Here is a 24,934-nt window from a genome sequence, read left to right as displayed (position 1 = left end):
TACATACGTACGTACGAATATTACCCTCCCCTTTTTTCTGTTTTATAGGGTTCCTGGGTCGTGAAACGTCGAGAAAAGCAAAAAAATCCATATCCCAGTTTTTGACTGATTACCATATTTTTCTTCTTGCAGCATAGTTCTAGAGCTATGATGTCAGGAAAGTAAAAAAAGGTATAATAATTATTGTTTAATACCTTTAATACTCATTTAGAAAAAAATAGTTTTGAATGGAAATCGAGGGTCTGAATTTGATGTTGTAGCCGTAGTTTAACGAGTGTTACAATTTTATCCCTTTTCCTTTTATTTTGTTTCAAGATGGGTTTTTTTTTTTTATATCCTTTTAAAATTTATTCACCAGATCTCATTTCAAGAGCTATGCAATTGCAATTTATAATGCAATTATATTGCATTAATAATTTAATAAAAAAGTAACTAATAAAAAAAAAAAAATAGAATTAATAAACTACTTCTATTTTTTTTTTTTATAGTTCAACTTACTTTGATATATATATTACAATTCGTTCATACATTCAAATAGGAAACACTGTTATTTTAATTTGTTAATCCCTTATCGGTATTTAAAATTGAAGTTAATCCATATAAGTTAATAATCATTAACGAAGTAAGTTTTTATAACTATGGAATTTTCGTTTTATATGAACTTTTTCAAACACTGGTTTAAAAAATTAATTTTACAATTAGTTTCTGAGTAATATATTGTGATCGAAAATTTTTCGAGTCTTTTATATTTACAATGAATTAAATACTCTTTTATTCTAGATTAAATCTTTCTTTTAAATCGCTCAACGTAATTATAATTATTGTTCTTAAAAATCATTTTATAGATATCTCCCTGATTAGATACTCTTAGTTTTACTTTTAATGCTTTCGAGGGTAAAAGACAATTCGTAAACCTTTTAGTGACGTAAAGGTGATTTAATTTTTATCTTGTTTCTCTACGTTGCGCAATGTATAATTTTTATCTAATCTTTATCAGTATGCTAAAGAATAGCATACTGATAAAGAATAGCATTCTTTTTTTATCTATGCTTTATCATTCCTTATCACTGTTACGAAGTAATACAACCCACCCCCTTTCCTAAAAAGAAGAGAACTTCTTAGAAATTATATTTCTTCGAAATACTATTTATATTCTTTAACTTACCCGCGGAGCAGAAATTGTATCACATAAGTGAATTACATTATGAAATATTTTTTATTAAAATAATGAAAAATATTCTTGTTATTGTTATCTTTTATGAAAACTTAAAAACAAAGTTTTTTTGCACTCGTGTGAATTTTTGTTATATTTTATTACTTTTCTGTTTATGTAAATAAATTATTTTCTTCTGCTTATTTTTTTACCTAAAGTAAATAAAGATAGAAAAAGTTAAAATTGGAAAGAATAATAACACTGTTCAACTTCATTTTATGAAAGAGTTAAATTATCTTAACCGCGCAATCTAAAAACTAAACTTTATATATTCCGAGCTAAAAAATTATATGCTAAAATACTAGAGATATTCCACTTCTGAAATCCTTTTTTATTTCTCCTTTTAGCTGCTTATAAAAAGAAATTAAACTTTTCTCTTTCATCTTTTCATTATCAGTTTTCAAATATCAATATTAATAATAATTTTGTTTCTGTATTTTTTTTTTCAGGACACGTGCTCGCCCCTACACCCAGCCGTTTCTTTTCACAAGTGTGCATAAACAACAACGTTACAACAAATTATGAAGAAAAACTGCAAGCAGAACAGCCATATAAACCTTTATATGCTGCACGAATTCAATTTACCAAATAGTTTTTTTTTTGTCTTCAGTCATTTGACTGGTTTCATGCAGCTCTCCAAGATTCCCTATCTAGTGCTAGTCGTTTCATTTCAGTATACCCTCTACATCCTACATCCCTAACAATTTGTTTTACATATTCCAAACGTGGCCTGCCTACGCAATGTTTCCCTTCTACCTGTCCTTCCAATATTAAAGCGACTATTCCAGGATGCCTTATTATAGTATGTGGCCTATAAGTCTCTCTTCTTTTAACTATATTTTTCCAAATGCTTCTTTCTTCATCTATTTGCCGCAATACCTTTTCATTTGTCACTTTATCCACCCATCTGATTTTTAACATTCTCCTATAGCACCACATTTCAAAAGCTTCTAATCTTTTCTTCTCAGATACTCCGATTGCCCAAGTTTCACTTTCATTTAAAGCGACACTCCAAACATACACTTTCAAAAATCTTTTCCTGACATTTAAATTAATTTTTGATGTAAACAAATTATATTTCTTACTGAAGGCTCGTTTAGCTTGTGCTATTCGGCATTTTATATCGCTCCTGCTTCATCCATCTTTAGTAATTCTACTTCCCAAATAACAAAATTCTTCTACCTCCATAATCTTTTCTCCTCCTATTTTCACATTCAGTGGTCCATCTTTGTTATTATTACTACATTTCATTATTTTTGTTTTGTTCTTGTTTATTTTCATGCGATAGTTCTTGCGTAGGACTTCATCTATGCCGTTCATTGTTTCTTCTAAACCGTTTTTACTCTGGGCTAGATTTACTATATCATCAGCAAATCGTAGCATCTTTATCTTTTCACCTTGTACTGTTACTCCGAATCTAAATTGTTCTTTAACATCATTAACTGCTAGTTCCATGTAAAGATTAAAAAGTAACGTAGATAGGGAACATCCTTGTCGGACTCCCTTTCTTATTACGGCTTCTTTCTTATGTTCTTCAATTGTTACTGTTGCTGTTTGGTTCCTGTACATGTTAGCAATTGTTCTTCTATCTCTGTATTTGAACCCTAATTTTTTTAAAATGCTGAACATTTTATTCCAGTCTACGTTATCGAATGCCTTTTCTAGGTCTATAAACGCCAAGTATGTTGGTTTGTTTTTCTTTAATCTTCCTTCTACTATTAATCTGAGGCCTAAAATTGCTTCCTTTGTCCCTATACTTTTCCTGAAACCAAATTGGTCGTCTCCTAACACTTCCTCCACTCTCCTCTCAATTCTTCTGTATAGAATTCTAGTTAAGATTTTTGATGCATGACTAGTTAAACTAATTGTTCTGTATTCTTCACATTTATCTGCCCCTGCTTTCTTTGGTATCATGACTATAACACTTTTTTGAAGGCTGACGGAAATTCCCCTTTTTCATAAATATTACACACCAGTTTGTATAATCTATCAATCGCTTCCTCACCTGCACTGCGCAGTAATTCTACAGGTATTCCGTCTATTCCAGGAGCCTTTCTGCCATTTAAATCTTTTAATGCTCTCTTAAATTCAGATCTCAGTATTGTTTCTCCCATTTCATCCTCCTCAACTTCCTCTTCTTTCTCTATAACACCATTTTCTAATTCATTTCCTCCGTATAACTCTTCAATATAGTCCACCCATCTATCGACTTTACCTTTCGTATTATATATTGGTGTACCATCATTGTTTAACACATTATTAGATTTTAATTTATGTACCCCAAAATTTTCCTTAACTTTCCTGTATGCTCCGTCTATTTTACCAATGTTCATTTCTCTTTCCACTTCTGAACACTTTTCTTTAATCCACTCTTCTTTCGCCAGTTTGCACTTCCTGTTTATAGCATTTCTTAATTGCCGATAGTTCCTTTTACTTTCTTCATCACTAGCATTCTTATATTTTCTACGTTCATCCATCAGCTGCAATATATCGTCTGAAACCCAAGGTTTTCTACCAGTTCTCTTTATTCCGCCTAAGTTTGCTTCTGCTGATTTAAGAATTTCCTTTTTAACATTCTCCCATTCTTCTTCTACATTTTCTACCTTATCTTTCTTACTCAGACCTCTTGCGATGTCCTCCTCAAAAATCTTCTTTACCTCGTCTTCCTCAAGCTTCTCTAAATTCCACCGATTCATCTGACACCTTTTCTTCAGGTTTTTAAACCCCAATCTACATTTCATTATCACTAAATTATGGTCGCTATCAATGTCTGCTCCAGGGTTTTGCAGTCAACGAGTTGATTTCTAAATCTTTGCTTAACCATGATATAATCTATCTGATACCTTGCAGTATACCAAATAGTAGAATATATAAAAAATAAACATAGAACATGTAAGGAAGAAAACTTAAAAAGTAGAAAAAACAACACAAACCGTAGTACAGGACAAATTATTTTAATTCATTCACTGAGGATTACATTATTTAAGGCCCCGTAATTGTACTTTAACATTTTTTATGTTAGTATTAAACAAATTATGCGTTCTGCAAACTCATTCGATATTACAACACGTCTTGCTACAGGAGTTATCATCGAATTATCTATGTAGTAAAGCCAGTAGGGTCACAAGAAAAGTTCAGTGGCCTTTTTGCTGTGCTCATGCGAAAAATCTAATCTTAATTCACGACACAGTTCATTATAAGGAGTAGGAGCAATAAACAGATATTAGTCTATAATTGGGAAGATCGTGCAAGTTGCCCTTCTTCTGAACAGGATAATAATAATAACAACAACAACGACCGGAAATTATGTTAAATCTTTTAGTAATCCTTGGCTTAGAATTATGCGTAGTTTTATCTGAAAAATAGTAAGTATTAAAAATTTTACAAAAATTAAATGCTACGACTTAACTGAGGTCCAACAGTGAAGTCTATGAAGTCTAGTGACTGACTTTTGAATTACAAAAGACGTTATTTAATACATATCAGGGGTCTAGAAAGACTTTTATAAATTTCAAAAATGAATAAAATATTAGTTATTAGAATAAACGATAGTTTTATTAATCAGTAATTTTGGTGTAATAAAACGTAGCGGGTATAATAAAATATACTGTATACATAAAATTAGTGGTATAAGACTAAAATAGGATATACCGATCTTCATGGCAGAGGGGTAGCATGTCAGCTTTTTATCCCGAGATCCTGGGTTATAAAAATCTGCATTCAATTAGAGAAAAATGACCAAAGCAGTCGATGTTGGTCATCTATGTAAAACAAAAAAATAAGAATCCTTGCTTTATTTCAATTTTTTATGTGGTTAAGTTTCAAAACATAAATACTTCTTATTCTTTTATAGATACTCCCTTTATAGATAAGATTATCGACTCCTTCTTTATAGATAAAATTTGAAGCTACAGTCCGTTGGTTTCCTAAATATAAATAAATCTACTGAATTACTTTTCAAAAGGATTCTGAAGGTCACATCCAATAGTCTAACAATTTAAACTTCGTGGGAGTAGAATTCTAAATATTACTTACGTCGTACAAAATTTTTATGTGATGTCAATAATCGTATTTCATTTGATTTTAATTCAATATCATGTACAGAGTGTACCATATAAATCGCAACCCATCAATCACTCATCCATGAAATTTCAAAAGTCAAGCTTACTCCCTTACTCGTTACTGAAATGGACTCGTCCAACATCTGAACATCGCGGCGACGCAGTAGAACACTACCGATAGTAACAACAATGCAATTATAACGTTCTGTGTATTGCTGAGACAAGATGGTGTTTTTGCTAGATGAACGTGTTTTCATTGTTGAGTCGTACTTCAGTACGAAATCAGTGGTTGCAGTGCAAGATTTGTTTCGCTATAAGTACCCAGATAAACCAGCTCCTAACAAAAGATCAGTATTAAGGTTAGTTGCATAATTTAGAGAGACTGGTTCTGTTAATAACAAGGAACACAAAAGATCTGCGTCAGTGTTGAATACAGATACAGTCACTGAAATCAAAGACCGATTACTCGCCTCCCCAAATAAATCGATCAGATGTTTGTCTGCTGAAATTAATTTGTGTAAATGAACTGTTCATCAGGCGACCAAAAAAATAACAATTACGACCTTATCGCATTCAAACGGTTCATCGACTTCTTGAGCCTGACAAAGAAAAACGGCTACAATATTGTCAACGGTTCCGTCGATTTCTGCGTGAGGGAATTAATGTTATGGATTCGTTATTTTTCACAGATGAAGCACGGTTTTTATTTGGATTTCTACGTAAACAGCCAAAGCAGTAGAATTTGGAGCGCTGAAAATCCCCTCGTTTATCACGAAAAACAATTACACCCGCAGAAGTTGGGCGTGTGGTGCGCGATATCGCGGAAGAAAATAATCGGTCCTATTTTTTTCGAGTACACCATTAATGCAGAACGATATCAGGATATTTTATTTCAGTTCATCGCACTCTAGGAAGAGGAAGACAGACATTGCTGGCTACAACATAACGGTGCGACATCGCACTACGCAGGTTCAACTTCTGATTTCGTTGAGGAATTCTTTGGTAATCGTGTTATCGATCGAGGCTTGTGGCCACCAAGATCTCCAGATTTGACTGCGGTGGAATTTTTTCTATGGGGTTACCTCAAAGAAAAAGCCTACAGCAACAAACCACCAACATTGAACAATTGAAAGTCAATATTGAACAAGCTGTATTAAATATCTAGCCACAAACTTTGAAAAACGTTGCAAGAAACGCTGTAAAAAGAATTGAAGCTTGTATTCAAGAAGATCAAGAAGACCACTTTCAACTTTTACTCTAAATGTAAGGTGATGGATGGTAATAATAAAAATTACATTTACATTTACACATTCCTTTTTATTATTTCAATACCTACCAATATAAGGTTGGGTTGCGTTTTATATGGAACTTTTCTTCCTAAAAAATAAATAGATAAAATAATCGATTAGGGTTTAAAAGTTGTCTTTCAATCAATTGTAAGATCTCCACCACATGGATGGTATATATATGGACAAAGACCATTAATCAAGAAATGATGGTTATGAATATTAGTGTTGTAATTACTTATACAGCTCTCGGTCTTATGAGCAGTCTATCAGATACTTTTGAGAAATGGATCCTCAGTGAGTGAATCAGAAAAAAAATTATATAAAGATGTCCTTGTAAAACAAAATCCGAATAGTTTAAAATAGGGTATTGTAAAAATGATATGTATCGAGGAATTTTTTTTTAATAAAATTTTATTTAAAACACTTGTGTAATTGATATTTTTTTTTCTTAAGGATTAATTCCTCTCAGCTTGAAATTTGTGATGATAATATAGTACAGAAATAAGTTACATTAAAAAAACTATCCACTTTTTTCAGAATGGATGATTTAAATCTAATTATTTTCATATTTATATAAACAATCTACCTAATTTTGATAGTTTATTTTCATTCCATTAGATGTAATGTTTCACGTTTACATAAATTTTAAGTGTTAAAATTATTCTTATATTTTTATTCCCATCCTTTACAAGAGAAAATATTTCAAATTTTTTTAAAGATATATTTACCAGTCAATATGTCGAAAAAATAGTTTTTTTTTGTTTTTTTTTGTCAATGGGGTACTTTAAAAAGATTGTGCCAAAAAAACTATTCCGCTTGAACATCATAAACAAAATGATGTTGCGTTAAATTTAAACTTGAATAATAGATAAGTTAAATTTATTGAAATACGAACAATAAAAAGAAAAAAGATCCATAAAAGTTCAATAAAAGTAATTTTGAAAATAGCAGCATGCAGTAAAAATAAACCAATACTAAGATATCCAATAATAGAGATCTCAAAGATCTCATGGTGCACAACTCTGTATTATATAGACCAGCCTTTGCTGGCAATAGCCATTTCATAACTTCATATCTAAGTTTTACGCATCATGAAATTTAATTTAGAATCTTTTTCCTCATGAAATAATTCACCACGATTTAAATTGATAAAATTTAAATCATACTGTTATTTTCAGAAAAATAGGTAAATATTTATTGCGTAACAAACGAAGTTAACAAGATTTTTGTAAATGTAATCAACCAATAATCACAAAAAATATATTTCTTAATAAAAAAATTCAAACAGCATACAACTTAATTAATATAGATCATTTTAAGCATACAGTATATATGTATAATAATTAAAGACACAAATAACTGTGGAGGCAAAACAGTTCAGTTTGTAAGAGGGTTATGATACATTCAGAACAGTGAGTTGGTAACCATATGATGAATCTTGATCAGCTGTTTTTAAGCAAAACTGTTTTGTTTATAATCTTAAAATCTTATTTTACGATGGAGGTTTGCAAATTAGATGAACAGCGTGCTTTCCTAAGATGAGAAACCGGTTAAAATTTACTCTCGTATGACCAAGCAGTACGGAAAAAGTTGTATGAACCACAAAAATATTTACAAGTGGGTGGAAAAATTTAAAGACGGTCGAACTTTAGTAACTGATGAGCAACATTCTGGACTTCCCGTTGAAGTTTCAACTCTAGCGCTTGAAACTCGGGTAGACCCTCTCATCCGATAAGACCGATGAATTACAGTTGACATTTTAGCTCATTTATTATAACTAAGTGTCGGTACAGTTCATAACATTATCACCAACAAGCTCAAGTACCGTAAAACAAGCGCAAATCGGGTTCCAAGAGAGTTGACAGATCACAATAGGAATCAAGGCTTCGCACGAGCTGAAACCACGGTATCAGCCGAAAGTTAATGATTTTTTGCACAGTATTCTAACCTGTAATGGGATATGCATCCACCATTATGAACCAGAATCAAAAAGACAAAATTGAGTGGAAGCACACGAGCTAACCTGAAAAATCATGATGAAATCTTTTGGATGCAAAAGGTTCGATGATCTTTGTCGATTTCATCAAACAATAAACATCAATTACTACTATGGCATAGTTATCAAGGAAGTGAAGTGAATTTTTAACGTTGTTGAAAAAATGGCCTGAATCTCAGCCCAAAGGACGTTATCATTCTGCTTCATGATAACGTCCGGCCTCACACAGCTCACGTAACTTGAGAATCCTTCGACAAATTGCACTGGGAAGTACTATCACACCCCCGTACAGTCCTGAGTTTGCCTCATCTGATTTCCACTTGATCGGTTACTCAAGAGGCGCTACGTGGTAAGAATCATATACAAAAGTATTATTGTTGCTACTTATGTTCGTCAGGTTTAACGGTTAAATTAAATTTAAAAAAAACAATAAAGTATTTTAATTGAAAAATAAGATACAATTTGATGGCGTTTAAAATACGTGAGTTAAATAAAGTAGAATTGTCAAACAAGGAGAGAAATTTTCTTCTTTGATTAGAAATAAAATAAAATATAATAATGATAATCAAATATTAAAAACTAACCATATTATCTTAAAATCAAGTAAAGATGCTTTTCTGAAAGGGCTTTCTGTCAGTTTAAAAGATGCGAAAGGATTATTATTTGTCATATCAGTAATGAGAAAGTTTAATAATTAATTTTCCGATAAAAAAAAATCTAAAGATTACCGATAAAGAATGAATAAAGAGACTATCGAAATATGATTCCAAAAATTCTCCTGAATTTGGGAGATGAAAAGTCTACTTAATTTTCCCTAAGTTAAAAAGATCTTGAAAACGGTATTTTTGAAAACTCTAGGTAGTTTATTTTATCAATAATCTAACCTTTTTATTTGGAAAAATGTGGTGAAAATGTAATCTTTCTACCGAGGCTATGAACTCTGGTTGAAAAAATGATGATGTTAAAAAAGCTTATAGTAATTTTTGTTATAAAAGTTCTTACGCAGAACTTCTTTTATTAAATTATTTATTTATCTCAATGTTAAATTATGTGTAATTTACCTCATTTTACCTTCCGGTTTATTCAACAGTGGTGTGGAGAGATGCACTCTCCGCGGCTGATGAGCTGGACTCTATCTCTACTGCAGTACTGGGTCCAGCTGAAATAGATGCTCTCACCGAAGCTGATCTTTGCGCTTTTGGAGCCTCTATTGGTACAGGTTTTATTTCATCTGCGTCTGGTGATTTTTCTGTAATAACTTGCACCTCCATTTCCTTAGATTCAGATTTTATTGTCACAATTTCTTAAAGCTTGTGACTAGACGACGGAGTGATCCGTTTCTCTTTGATAGATAAGTCAAGATTTTTTATTCTTACATCAGTTGGTGGCTTAATAATCGCAGGTTTAGCTGGTGTTTTAAACTGCGCTGGTGCGTCTCTCATGTCAAATGCGTCAGACGGAGAGTGAGCCTTCTCATGTTTAGTTTGTTCCATCCGATGAGTCGACTCAATCTTTGAATCAATGATTCTTTCAATCATCGTCGCAAGACTTGGAGCCATCGTGTTAAGCAACTGCTGCACGTTAATTTTAGATGTGGAAGGGGAAGCTGCTGCTTCTGCATAAGAAGTCGATGGTCGAGGTGTACGCTGACCAACAATTTTCTTCGCTTCAGGATAATTGACCTTTTGAAGCGTTTTAACTTCCTGAATTGCCGTTTCTAATTTATATATAGGGCAGTTCCTTGAACGACAAATGTGGTGCCCTTTACAGTTAACGCAGATTGGAGGGTCTTTACATGGGTCACCCTCATGTGTCTTCACTCCACTTATACATATTTCCTGCGCTTCACATCTAGCTGCTGTGTGTCCGAATCGTTGACACTTAAAACATCTCATCGGCTGCGGAATGAATGCTCGTACATCAAGCTGATGGATGCCAGCTCGCACCTTTTCAGGAAGTTTCGGACTATTAAATGTTAAAACATGCGAGGCCGAAGGTAGAACTTCACTGTTTCTTCGCATGGTTAGTCTGCGACACTGAGTCACTCCCTGACTCGACATTTCTTGTACAATTTCCTTTAAGTATATGGACACTCTCCCCGACTGCGTATACTTAAATGGATATCCGGTCGGGGCGAGAAAGGGGAAAAAAAAAGAAAAAGAAAAAAAAAGGGCATTATTATTATTATTATTATTATTATTATTATTATTATTATTATTATTATTATTATTATTATTATTATTATTATTATCATCATTTAAATTAATGATAATAATATTGTAAAATAATAATATTATTATTTTTAGATATACAGAGATATTAATTTTTTTATCAGTAGTTTTAGTAAGGTTATGCAAAACCATTGCAAGTCAATAATAAAAAAAAATTGTTAAAATATCCTATTTAAATAATTCCGTCTAAAAAATAATATTTAATATATATTAATTTCCCGTCTAGTGTTATAGCTTTAGAAGGGAAAGTATTGTAATCAATCCAATTTGGGCACATACGATTTTCACTGGATCTTTATGTTTTGTCACCTAGGAACCAAAAAACCGGATGGAAATTTTCCGGATATTGTTTGTACGTGTGTATGTTCGGTGTCGCTCTCTAAATCACCTTATATCTCCAAAACTATTCTACCGATTTTGATCAAACTTGGTCAGATTACTTCTATATATAGAGCGTTGATAACATTAAATTTTCAACTTAAAAGTCAGGTGCCTGAGGCTGTAGAGCAAGGTCACCCTCAGAATCTCAATCTCTGTTTTGCCTAATTAAGGTCTTATTTTTTTTTTAGATGCGTTTGTTAACAATTAAGAAATCATAATATTCCTTAAAAAAATTTTTCAAAATCGTACCTCCACCTCAAAAATGTTCTAAATAAGCTAGTGGCTAAGTGGGTATAATGCGACATTAGTACTTTCTCTCACCAAAAGGAGCGCTAATGTGGCACTGCTGCTGTAGTCGTCTTTTTTTTTCTTTTTTTTTTGTTTAACCTCTGAGTCCACAGTTAAGCATTATTTCAGAGGATGAGATGAATGATTTGTAGCATGTGTTAAAATGCCATGCCTGACCGGGATTCGAACCCGGGACCTCTGGGTGAAAGGCCGATACGCTACCACTCGCGCCACAGAGGCCGGCTTTACACAATAAATTCAATTATTTTGATTTTGAAGTCTTGGGAATTTTATCGTTTTCAAATGAATGTATAGAAAGAGACGTCGTAAGAAAAATTCCAATTCTTTATTCAGTTTACCAGCATTTATCCAGTCAAAAATATAAATTGTTGTATCGTAGTTCACTTAAATTCCTTATCACTATATCAAAAATAAAAGTAACTGGTAAATAAACTTAGAATGCTCAACAAGATCTCTTGAAACTTGTAAGAAGTGTAATTTGATTGCTTCAACTAGAATCAATTTTGAAGATTCTGGAGCAAAATATCAATGCTTCAACGAGAATCTGCTGAAAATCTCAGAGCATTGATTCTTATGCTTAAACAAGAATTCGCATACGAATCCGAGACGTTTTACGACGGCTTTGCGGAATACGTATACGAAATACTTGGAGCATAAATGTAGTTAATACTGCGAGCTAAAAAAAAAATGAAAATGTGTTTTGAAATCAAGATATAATTTTCAAGATGATAAAGTAACGCTTTTCTAATTTCGCAATTAGTCACAAAAGTACTCTTGTTCATTAAAATGTTGTAAATATCAAAAACGTTATAGTATTTATTCGACTACTTATTTGACAAACAAATGCTTAAGATATATCAGAAAAAGTCAATTCATCTTCAATGAAGTTTTGAGGAAGATTAAATTTTTAGTGTTCTGTGCTAAACAATATATCACGAAAGTTTTCCGAAATTGTTACAAAGTTATCAAACGTTTAGGAAGTTATCCAACTTTATTTATTCAAAATAAAACCATTGCAATTATAACATTTACAATCATATTCAGACGGTTTTTAATCACGATATATAATATCTATTGACGACTACAAAAATGTTAAAATTATGTTACTTGGTAGAATGTATTTCATTTTATAATTATGTTATTTTAACAATGTGTTTTAGTTTAGCCTTACATCACTAGATTGAATTTTAAAATTGTTATAAATTTTTTACTTGAAAAAATATGAATTGGACGTATACTATGTACAATTTCAAACTAATAAAGACCTAATTAAAATACACGAAATATTACTCATTGTTAATATTTCTTATTTATTCAAATGTAAAAACTTCAAATGATAGGTTATGTTGTACTGAAGCTATCATTAAAAAGTATATTTGTTTTGTGTTATTATTGTTAAGAATGAGAGCATCAGAATTATAATTCAAATTGCCTATGAAACTGATCAACACATACAAATACTATGCAGCTGATGATGAAGTTGAAATGACTTTACCAAATGCACTGAAAAAAATAGATTATTAAATCTATTTTTAATTTGGAAATGTAAACCAATCAGATCAATGCAAGATGGCCGCTGTCAAACACAACGACCAAATTTCTTTGAATTATATTTAACAGCTAAAACATCTGTATTTTATTAAAATAAACACGATAAAAAAAAATTTAGCACGATATATAACCCGCATCATTCATATCCTTGAATAAAATAGATTTATATATCTTTATTCAGTATCCTAGAGATTACGTAATTAAATGTAAACAGATAATACAATGAGGAGGGCTAGATTTGTTGCTTAGCAACGTTTATCGGTAACATTGAGATATTTGGCAACTGTAAATACTTTTAAAATGTAAGGAGGGCTAGATTTGTTGCTTAGCAACGTTTATCGGTAACATTGAGATATTTGGTAACTGGAAATACTTTTAAAAGGTAATGTTAAAATCGCAGACAGAATAAAAGCTTGACAGGAAGTCGTCGCGACACCACACCATTCATTTTCAGACATTCATTAGTATCGCTTATCTCAAGGTCTTCTGCGTCAGCGAATGGATACTGAGAAAAGTTTCCATAAATTATCAGTAACGGTAGGTACTGATACTATATGGAAACTATATCACGTACATTGATTTCACGAAATCTCATTATTCCGACATGCATCGGTTAATATTGGCATATATCGCGACAATTCTCACCATGAATGGGCCGATTTAAGATTACCGTTTGTTCTCTGAAAGAATTTTATTATAACTGTACAGCATCGTACTTTCTCAGTGGATTATTAAATTCCTTTCTTAACGTTGGTTTTGTATTTCTTAACTTATTTTCAATTGTTTTCCGTAGGTAATATCTATATGTATAAAAATGTTAAGTTCGTTTGTGTACGGCTTCAAAAACTCAAATGTTCTACACCGATAAGGCGCGGTGCGGAACATTTTAAGTTTTATAATCTATTTTTAATATGGAAATGTAAACAAAGGAAAACCAATCGATCAATGCAAGATGGCCGCTGTCAAACACAACGACCAAATTTCTTTGAATTATATTTAACAGCTAAAACATCTGTATTTCTTAAAAAAAAAAACACGATAAGAAAAAATTTTTAGCACGATATATAACAGGCATCAATGATTGTTATCATCTACTTTTAATAAATCTATCTATTTATATTTAATTTGTTCAGTTTTTTAATAAATAAGAGGCTAATAAATCAGATGGAAATGTAAACAAAGGAAAACCAATCTCAGATCAATGCAAGATGGCCGCTGTCAAACACAACGACCAATCACAAAGAGCCCGTATGGCCGTTGCCAATGCAAACAAAATCACAACTGATTAAGTAACAAATTTCTTTGAATTATATTTAACAGCTAAAACATCTGTATTTTATTAAAAAAAAAAAAAAAAAAAAAAAAAAAGAAAAAGAAGGACAACCACAGTTGGTGATGATATGAATGATTTATAGCGTATAAAAATGCCATGCCTGACCGGGATTCGGAACCACCGGATTAAAATCCGAGACGTTACCACTCGCGCCACGGAGGCTGGCAAACATATTCGTTAGGAGCCGAATAAAAAGAGGACTTACCAATATGGCGTTGGAACCAATATGGCGTTTTCAAATCAATGTATAGAAAGAGATGTCGTAAGAAAAATTCCAATTCAGTCAAAAATATAAATTGTTGTATCGTAGTAGCAATAAACGTAATGTTCAGGTGTGTATAAAATCTGAATATATTCAGTATCATTTGATACAGGAATAATTCTTGAAGGGTCATCCATCCACATACGTTTCGATTGAAAAGAAATATTCAAATGTTTTTCATCAAACACCTAAACAGATTGATATACATTTCTGTTAGTCCTAGATTATTGAGAATATCTTCCATGCCATCATGATGTAATGTAATAGTGATCAAATCGTTTCCAATTTCAAATTAGATTATTATTCACTTAAATCCCTTATCACTATATCAAAAATAAAAGTAACTGGTAAATAAACTTAGAATGCTCAACAAGACCTCTTGAAACCTGTAAGAAGTGTAATTTGATTGCTTCAACTAGAATCAATTTTGAAGATTCTGGAGCAAAATATCAATGCTTCAACGAGAATCTGCTGAAAATCTCAGAGCATTGATTCTTATGCTTAAACAAGAATTCGCATACGAATCCGAGACGTTTTACGACGGCTTTGCGGAATACGTATACGAAATACTTGGAGCATAAATGTAGTTAATACTGCGAGCTAAAAAAAAAATGAAAATGTGTTTTGAAATCAAGATATAATTTTCAAGATGATAAAGTAACGCTTTTCTAATTTCGCAATTAGTCACAAAAGTACTCTTGTTCATTAAAATGTTGTAAATATCAAAAACGTTATAGTATTTATTCGACTACTTATTTGACAAACAAATGCTTAAGATATATCAGAAAAAGTCAATTCATCTTCAATGAAGTTTTGAGGAAGATTAAATTTTTAGTGTTCTGTGCTAAACAATATATCACGAAAGTTTTCCGAAATTGTTACAAAGTTATCAAACGTTTAGGAAGTTATCCAACTTTATTTATTCAAAATAAAACCATTGCAATTATAACATTTACAATCATATTCAGACGGTTTTTAATCACGATATATAATATCTATTGACGACTACAAAAATGTTAAAATTATGTTACTTGGTAGAATGTATTTCATTTTATAAGAATGTTATTTTAACAATGTGTTTTAGTTTAGCCTTACATCACTAGATTGAATTTTAAAATTGTTATAAATTTTTTACTTGAAAAAATATGAATTGGACGTATACTATGTACAATTTCAAACTAATAAAGAACTAATTAAAATACACGAAATATTACTCATTGTTAATATTTCTTATTTATTCAAATGTAAAAACTTCAAATGATAGGTTATGTTGTACTGAAGCTATCATTAAAAAGTATATTTGTTTTGTGTTATTATTGTTAAGAATGAGAGCATCAGAATTATAATTCAAATTGCCTATGAAACTGATCAACACATACAAATACTATGCAGCTGATGATGAAGTTGAAATGACTTTACCAAATGCACTGAAAAAAAAAGAACTTAACCTAAGTTTAAGACAAAGATTCCACTCTAGTAGAACAGCACGAATATACTAAATTTGAAATCGTAAAATTTGCTACTACAAAATTTGCTGTAGTCGTCTGCTATGTTGTAACGTCAGAGGTGAGCGGTAGAATTAAATAAATGAATAATAATTAAAGTGTAAAAAAGTATTTAAAGTGGCCCCTAGTACCTAAATACCCGCGCGAATGAAATACGGTATGCGCGCGCTCTTTAGTTAAAATCATTGAATTAAATTAAAAAGTATATATCTATATGTATAAAAATGTTAAGTTCGTTTGTGTACGGCTTCAAAAACTCAAATGTTCTGCACCGATTACGCACACGCACGGTGCAGAACATTTTAAGTTTATTAAATCTATTTTTAATTTTGAAATGTAAACCAAGGAAAACCAATCAGATCAATGCAAGATGGCCGCTGTCAAACACAACGACCAAATTTCTTTGAATTATATTTAACAGCTAAAACATCTGTATTTTATTAAAATAAACACGATAAAAAAAATTTTAGCACGATATATAACCCGCATCATTCATATCCTTGAATAAAATAGATTTATATATCTTTATTCAGTATCCTAGAGAATACGTATTTAAATGTAAACAGATAATACAATGAGGAGGGCTAGATTTGTTCCTTAGCAACGTTTATCGATAACATTGAGATATTTGGTAACTGGAAATACTTTTAAAAGGTAATGTTAAAATCGCAGACAGAATAAAAGCGTGACAGGAAGTCGTCGCGACACCACACCATTCATTTTCAGACATTCATTAGTATCGCTTATCTCAAAGTCTTCTGCGTCAGCGAATGGATACTGAGAAAAGTTTCCATAAATTATCAGTAACGGTAGGTACTGATACTATATGGAAACTATATCACGTACATTGATTTCACGAAATCTCATTATTCCGACATGCATCGGTTAATATTGGCATATATCGCGACAATTCTCACCATGAATGGGCCGATTTAAGATTACCGTTTGTTCTCTGAAAGAATTTTATTATAACTGTACAGCATCGTACTTTCTCAGTGGATTATTAAATTCCTTTCTTAACGTTGGTTTTGTATTTCTTAACTTATTTTCAATTGTTTTCCGTAGGTAATATCTATATATATAAAAATGTTAAGTTCGGTTGTGTACGGTTTCAAAAACTCAAATGTTTTTGAAGCCGGACACAAAATTCAGTACTGATTAAGCACCGTCCAGAACATTTAAGTTTATTAAATCTATTTTTAATAAATCTATCTATCTATTTTTAATTTGTACATTTTTAATTTGGAAATCAATCAGTTCAATGCCAGATGGCCGCTGTTAAACACAACGACCAAATTTCTTTGAATTATATTTAACAGCTAAAACATCTGTATTTTATTATTAAAAAAACACGATAAAAAAAATTTTAGCACGATATATAACCCGCATCAATGATTGTTTTCATCTATTTTTAATAAATCTATCTATCTATTTTTAATTTGTACAGTTTTTTAATAAATAAGAGGCCAATAAATCAGATGGAAATGTAAACAAAGGAAAACCAATCTGATCAATGCAAGATGGCCGCTATCAAACACGACGACCAATCACAAAGAGTCCGTATGGCCGTTGCCAATGTAAACAAAATCACATCTGTATTTTTTTTTTTTTTTTTTTTTTTTTTTGTTTATAAAATACAGATGTGATTTTGTAACACCAAAACAAAAAGAAAAGCCACCAAGAAGGATGACTTATAAATTATATAAATAAATTAAAACACTCAACTTTCTTATAGCCCACATAGACTTAAGACCATGCAAACAAAAAAAAGTCGAAATAACCAAATACAGAGAAAATAATATACCTACATAATGACCAAAAAATACTTTGTTAGGTTATTTTTTTACATATATATGACCAAACAATCGTTTTTTGGTCATTTAGCGTTCTTTGCTATGTAAAAGCAAAGAACAAAATTCACTAATAATAACACTGAAACCACACAACTAAGTATTCGTTTTTTTTTCGTTTTTTCTAACCTCCGAAACCACCGTTATGCATTGCTGATGATGATATGAATGATTTATAGCGTATGAAAATGCTACACCTGATCGGGATTCGAACTCGGAACCACCGGATTAATGTCCGAGACGTTACCACTCGCGCCACAGAGGTCGGCAAACATATTCATTACGAGTCGAATAAAAACACGACTTACCGATATGGCGTTGTGTGCCTAACCAATTTTATACGGACTATAATTACTTTTAATACGCGAAACCCTTTGCAGTGATTGAACATTAACTTAAACCACTTCAAAAATTATTCCTTTTGAACTAAGCCACATTTTCATATCATTGTTTTTCTATAACACGGCTGGAATTCTTTTCGTTTAATGATAAGAAGCGTTGTCGAAGACAATAACCGAATTCTCTTCCAAAAGACATAATACACCGCTAAACTATTTTTAAATAATTCAAATTCGTGTAATTTTTTTACGAATCGCGTTTTTATCAAAATCTCACCTTTTTCTCAATTGACCTGCGGGGTTTTGTTTTCTTGGAGACCGTAATTCATTAGTAGATTCATACTCGAGAATCACGTTATACACTGAAGCAGCACAACTTCTACTTACGTTAGCAGTTTATTAACATCAGAAATCAACGCCGTTTGATTATTCTGTAATTTGTAAGCGTTACTATGCTTTTGTAAGCATTTAAAATGATGTGTTTTTCCCACGACTTAAGGGCTTTTTTTTGAGCCCACAAACCTTTATATATAAAAATGTTAATTTCGTTTGTGTACGCTTCAAAAACTCAAAATGTTCTGCACCCATTGAGCTCAAATTTTAGCACGATATATAACCCGCATTAAAGATTGTTTTTATCTATTTTTCGCATCAGTCACATACCCACGACCGCGAGGAAACAGTTTTTTTAACGGTCACCTGTGTACCAGTGACCGCGCCATCTGCCGGAAGCGAGGGGAACACTCGCCATACTAGCTAACGACAACCGCAGTCGCATGTGAAACAATACCTGTTCCGAATTACATTGTTTATTAACAAAAAAAAAAAAAAAAAAACCAATCCACTTGCATCTGATTCAGATTATTATACAATCTGAATTATATTCTGTTTAATCGAGGTACTTTTGTGTGATCGTGTCGTGATTGAGCTGCGCCTTTCACCAAGCTCTGAATTTATTAGAAAACGACCAACAGTGGGATATATGTATTAATGACGCGTGCAACACTGCACATCCAAACCAAATTCGCACATTAGTCGCAATTATATTGACCGCTTGCTTCCCTTCATCTCCCACAGAGTTATCGGAAAGATATCGATCGCATATGGCTGAGGATATTTTGCATAGAGTACGCCTAGAAAAAACCAATATGACCATGGAATTTACAGAAGGCATTTACAACGAAGCATTGATAAATATTGAAGACAAGTGCTTAGCTATTGCAAATAAACTTCTTAGTCAATTGGGAATGCCAGCACCCACCCGAGCTGCGATTGGTTCATTTGATGTGGATTTACGCCGTGAACAGAGTTACAACATTGGTGATCTTCAGTCATATGTCCAATCAAACATTCCCAAATTAACGCGTGAACAGAAAGGCATTTATGATCGCATAATGCAAATGATAAATGACAGAGTTGGGGGACCTTCTTCTTGGATGCGCCAGGAGGTACTGGGAAAACATTCCTCATTAGATTGATTCTAGCTTGTTTCTAGATTATTTCTGGCTTTGCATGTCGTTGATGGTTTCGACATGCAATCCATTAAAAGTTTTTCGAATTTCTTTGACAGGACCACCAGCACAATTAGTAATCTCTCTTGCGATTAAGAATGGGCTAACTTTTTGAAAGTTCCCATTCTCCTTTGTAATAATTGAAAATCTTGGCTTAGGTACGCTATAGACAAACAAACTTTTCTTTAAGTCTTTACTGATTCTATCAGCATCTTTCTTTATCTTATCAGATTCCTTACTTTTTTCCTCTTCGCTTGTGGCGAATCGGAAGTTTCTAAACGAGGGTGTTTACGTGCACCCTCTGCCACGTTGGTTTGTTCAGGTATATTCATGAACATTTATCCCTTCTGTAGCAAGGCTAGCCGCCGGGGTACACCCCACTCCAGGGCTACTAACCTTGTCCGATCCGGTACTCCGGTAGAACCGGCATATGTCCTGGCAGAGAGCGGATGCGCAGTCTCTGCACTGACTCCAGGCTCCTACTCACCGAAACGTTCAGAGCTCCCATGCACCGACATACATGGGCACCATTGCTACATGCTTGCCATCGCAGGGAGCATGTGGACAACAGAAGGGTCTGTTGTCCCTTGGACATGAATCGATCTTAGTCTTAGTTTTAGTTGACGGCAGATTGAATATTAATACAATTGATTTCGCAGTCCTCAATGAGGAAATCGGCAGCGACCATAAGGCCATTTCAGTCACTATTGGAGATCACCCTACAGGAACAAGACAGATACACATCAACCACCGATTGACCGACTTCCAGATCCACCGCGTAATCAGAAACGCGGCAAATAAAATCATGAACTGCGCACAAATAGACCCGGTGATATTTCAAGAGATCATCAAGGAAGAAATTGCCAAGATACCGCAAAACAACAATAGACCACAGCATGATAGAGGAAGGCAATCTAGCTGTAGAAAACTACAGACAAGCCAGAAAGAAATTGAACTTTCTTATAAAGCAAGCGAAAAGAAGTAAATGGCTGGAACTGCGCCATGAACTTAATGCTGATCCATGGGGCAAGGCATTTAAAATCACCACTAAACGTCTGGGCAGGCATGTGCCGACGTTGAGCAATGAAATGTCGGCACAACTAGTAAGAACATTATTCCCCAGAGCGGAAAATCCTAACAGATCAGTGATTGGTTGCGAAGGCGGCAGGTTTACTCAGCAAGAGGTAATGGAGGCTATCGGCAAATTGAAGAATAAAAAAAGCCCAGGGCCTGATGGCATAACAGCTGCCATCATTAAAGGTCTAGCAAAAATAATACCCTGGGAAATGGTGGACATTGCCAGCTTTGGCCTGCAAAACAGGTGTTTTCCTGACTGCTGGAAGGCAGCCAGGACGGTCTTTCTCCCCAAGACAGGACCAGCCAATGAAACAGGAGGTTATAGACCAATTACGCTAATTAACAATATGGGGAAGGTCGTAGAAAAACTTATTAAAACCAGGCTTAGAAAAGAAATTGAGGAGAGGCAATGCTTACGCCCAGAACAGTACGGGTTTAGGAGAGGATACTCTACTATAAGTGCTATTGAAAGAGTTAAAAACTGGGTTTTAACAATTAAAAGTGGATCCTGGAGAGTCAGGAAAATTCCCCTCATGATTATGCTCGATATCAAAAACGCTTTCGGCAAAGTACCGTGGATAGCTATAATAGAGGCCCTACAAAATATGCACATAAGAGACTATCTGATTAATCATTACCTCCATCTTAGGTTTATCGAAGTTAAAACGCTTGAAGTTAAAGCTATATATCAGGTGTTTGGAGGCGTTCCTCAGGGATCCGTGCTTGGACCTACCCTGTGGAACGTCTTCTATGACGGGATTTTTAGATTAAATTATCCGGAAGGGGTATCAGTGATCGGCTATGTGGACGACATAGCGGTTCTAGTGGAAGATAGAAATAAAGATATCGTAGAGGACAAAGCCAATCGAGCGCTATGTCTAATTGACGAGTGGCTGGAAAGAAATCAGTTGCAGATTTCCCTTAGGAAATCTTGTTGCATGGTTCTTGCTGGTAGAAGGCCCATCAGAAACATAAATATAAACATCAGAGGAGAAAGAGTCATCGAAGTCAACGAAACAAAATACCTTGCTGTTCTGCTAGACAAAAGCTTAAAATTTAGTAAACATGTCAATATGATTTGCAACAGGGCTACCCCCACCATTAAGGCCTTGAGGGGGCTTTTTCAAAATCATGGCACAAGTAAGATGGAAATCAGCAGGCTGATAACGGCGGCCACCACATCGGCGTTATTGTATGCGGCCTCGGTATGGGGAAATGCAATAAATACACAGAGAAATAAAACTAAACTAAAAAGTGTTCATAGACTCGCTCTGCTTAGGGTGGCTGCAGGCTACAGAACAGTGTCGTATGATGCGTTGTGTATAATAACAGAAGTTCCCCCCTATAGATTTGCAAATTAGAGAGAGAACATTAAGAGCCACGGGACTTCCCAGAGGTGAGACCATAGAGCTAATACAGCAAGAGTGGCAGAGTGCGTGGGCGCACTCAAGAGTTGGGGATTGGACGAGAAGGCTAATCCCCAACATAAATACATGGGTTGGCAAGAGACTGGGTGACGTGAACTTCTACAGCACGCAACTATTGACAGGCCATGGTTGTTTTGGTCAATATTTATTCAGAATTGGGAAGAGGGCCACCCCACTATGCGTTTATTGTCAGGAGATCGACAATGTAAAACACACCATCTTCGCATGTCCCAGATGGGTTGATAATAGAAGGGAAATTTTAATTAATAGACTGACCCCTGACAATTTAAGGAATTGGATGGTGTATAGTCAGGAAAATTGGGACTGGTTCAAGAAGTTCGCGGGGGAAATTCTCCGTATTAAAGAAGACGAAGACAGAAGACGGGGGTCGTAGTTAAAGTAGGGAAGGGAGGACAGTCCCTCCGTGGAGGGCCCGCATGCTGAGGTGTGCGGGTTCCTGAGAAGGGAGGGAACTCCTGGGGAACTGTGGGGTAAAGTTAAGACCGAGTCCCGGCCGGCGGTGTCGGCCCTGCGGGTGCCTTGGTGCTTAGTGGGGTCGGTGCCGCCGGTTTGAGGCATGGCAAAAGATAAAGACCGAGACCCGGTTCCCTGCCGAGGGGCTGAGGGACGACGTTGCCGGACCTTGGCCATTAGGTGGGTGATTAGAGGCATGGCAAATGGAAAATAAAAGATCCGAGACCGGGGAGGCTAACCTGCCGTACCGGACGTGCTGCCGGTGGGTGGGGGACGCCTCCTTTAAGTATATGGACACTCTCCCCGACTGTGTATACTTAAATGGATATCCGGTCGGGGCGAGAAGGGGAAAAAAAAAGAAAAAGAAAAAAGGGCATTATTATTATTATTATTATTATTATCATGTAAATTAATAAAGTAATGATCAAACTCATAAACATTTAGCTTTTAAGCTTTCTGCTTAATTTCAGTTTAGAGGTTATTATTAATACTGCGGTATGAAAGGATTGAACAACCTTGCCTCACTTAGGAAGTACTAAATCGTCCAGAAATATGGAGAGTTCTGTAATACTCTCTGGACACAAAGTTTCTGTGTTTCTACACAGAAAGAAAATTTCCTTTTAATACGAAAAATTTCCTTTTTTTACGATTTTTGTTTTTTCATTTCTGTATAAGATAATAAAAAAACTTCTTAACTTTTCTAGAAAACTGGTAAAAAGCAAACCATTTAATAATTAAAAAACCCAAAAAATTAATTGTTTGTTAATTTCCGAAAGAATTAACAAAAATTTTTATCCGTGAAATATATTTTTATAAATTTAACAAATTTCAAAACTCAAGTATTTTCTTAACTATTAGCTTAATTAGTGAATTAATTGGTTGGTTTCAATAAGAATTAAAATAAAGAAGATCGAAATCAATTTGGTTTACGCCAGCTTTAACACAGATAATTAAAAACTTCAAAGTTGAACAGATCCTTAACTGTAAACCCTACCCCTACAGCTATATTTAATACAACACCGAGGTCGTTAGCAAATCTATTAATATAAATTCCGCAGATTTATAAAGTTGTTATCCCTAAGGTAACCTTATTTTATAAAAAAAAACGATTAAATAAAAATAAATTAATAAAAAAAAAAAAACGATTGAACATTTATCAATCACTCAAACAAAATTACATGAAAAAAAAGTAAAAATAATTAAAATATTAAAAAACCTCTAAAGGTTTTATGATTTACCTTCATCGTTTGATTTACGAGTATATGTAGTTAAAATTATACATATATATGATATATGATTTATAAATTTACCTTTGATGTTTAGAAATCTCTCTGTTTAATGGTTAAAAATTCGTGAAAATCTAATATTGGGGTTACAACAATGTTATTTAAAAAATATGAAAGAAAAAACAAAATATCACTATAACTTTCTTATTAAGTAAAATATCGAATTCGTTTAAAGTTCTTATTATTCTTTGGATAAGGGCCTAAAACCTATCTAAGTGAAGTTTTTTGATATAACCAAACATTGGTTCAAGGGGTGGAAAAAATAGGGTTTCGAAGGAAAAATACCATACCTACCTTAATAGGAACGGTACTGAATCGGTTTAAGGTGGTCGTTGTTAGTCCTCTAAACATTAGCTAAAAGTTTTGTCTGAAACAATTTTTGATATTACCAAACCTTACGGCAATGAATGACCAAAATATTGCTGGAATTGTTAGATGGGGCTTGTTGAATGTTAAACATGTGAAACTATGTTTCACATGTTTAGCCTTGTTACATGTGAAACCTTGTTTCACATGTAACCATTGTCGTATTGAATAAATTTGAATTTTTTCTTAACTTTAAGGTGGAAATTTTTTTTATCCCCTATTTAGCACCGATGAAATCTACCTCCGCCTTCTGGCGTGTCGAAAGAGATTTTTTTTTAAATTCTATCCTTGAATAAAACGTGCGGTAATTGAAAAAGATCGTAAACAGTGGGAGAGGGCTAAAAGCCATATTTTTATGACTTGGTAATTTATAAACGACTTCATACATAATTTTAATTAATTCGGAGTTCAGTATACAGTCATTGTTTAATTTATGAACTATAATTTTGAAAAAAAGAAATTAAATTAGTAATT

Source organism: Lycorma delicatula, chromosome 4 (assembly GCF_047948215.1).
Source record: "Lycorma delicatula isolate Av1 chromosome 4, ASM4794821v1, whole genome shotgun sequence".
NCBI classification, from domain to species: Eukaryota; Metazoa; Arthropoda; class Insecta; order Hemiptera; family Fulgoridae; genus Lycorma; species Lycorma delicatula.
This window is presented reverse-complemented; position numbering follows the sequence as displayed.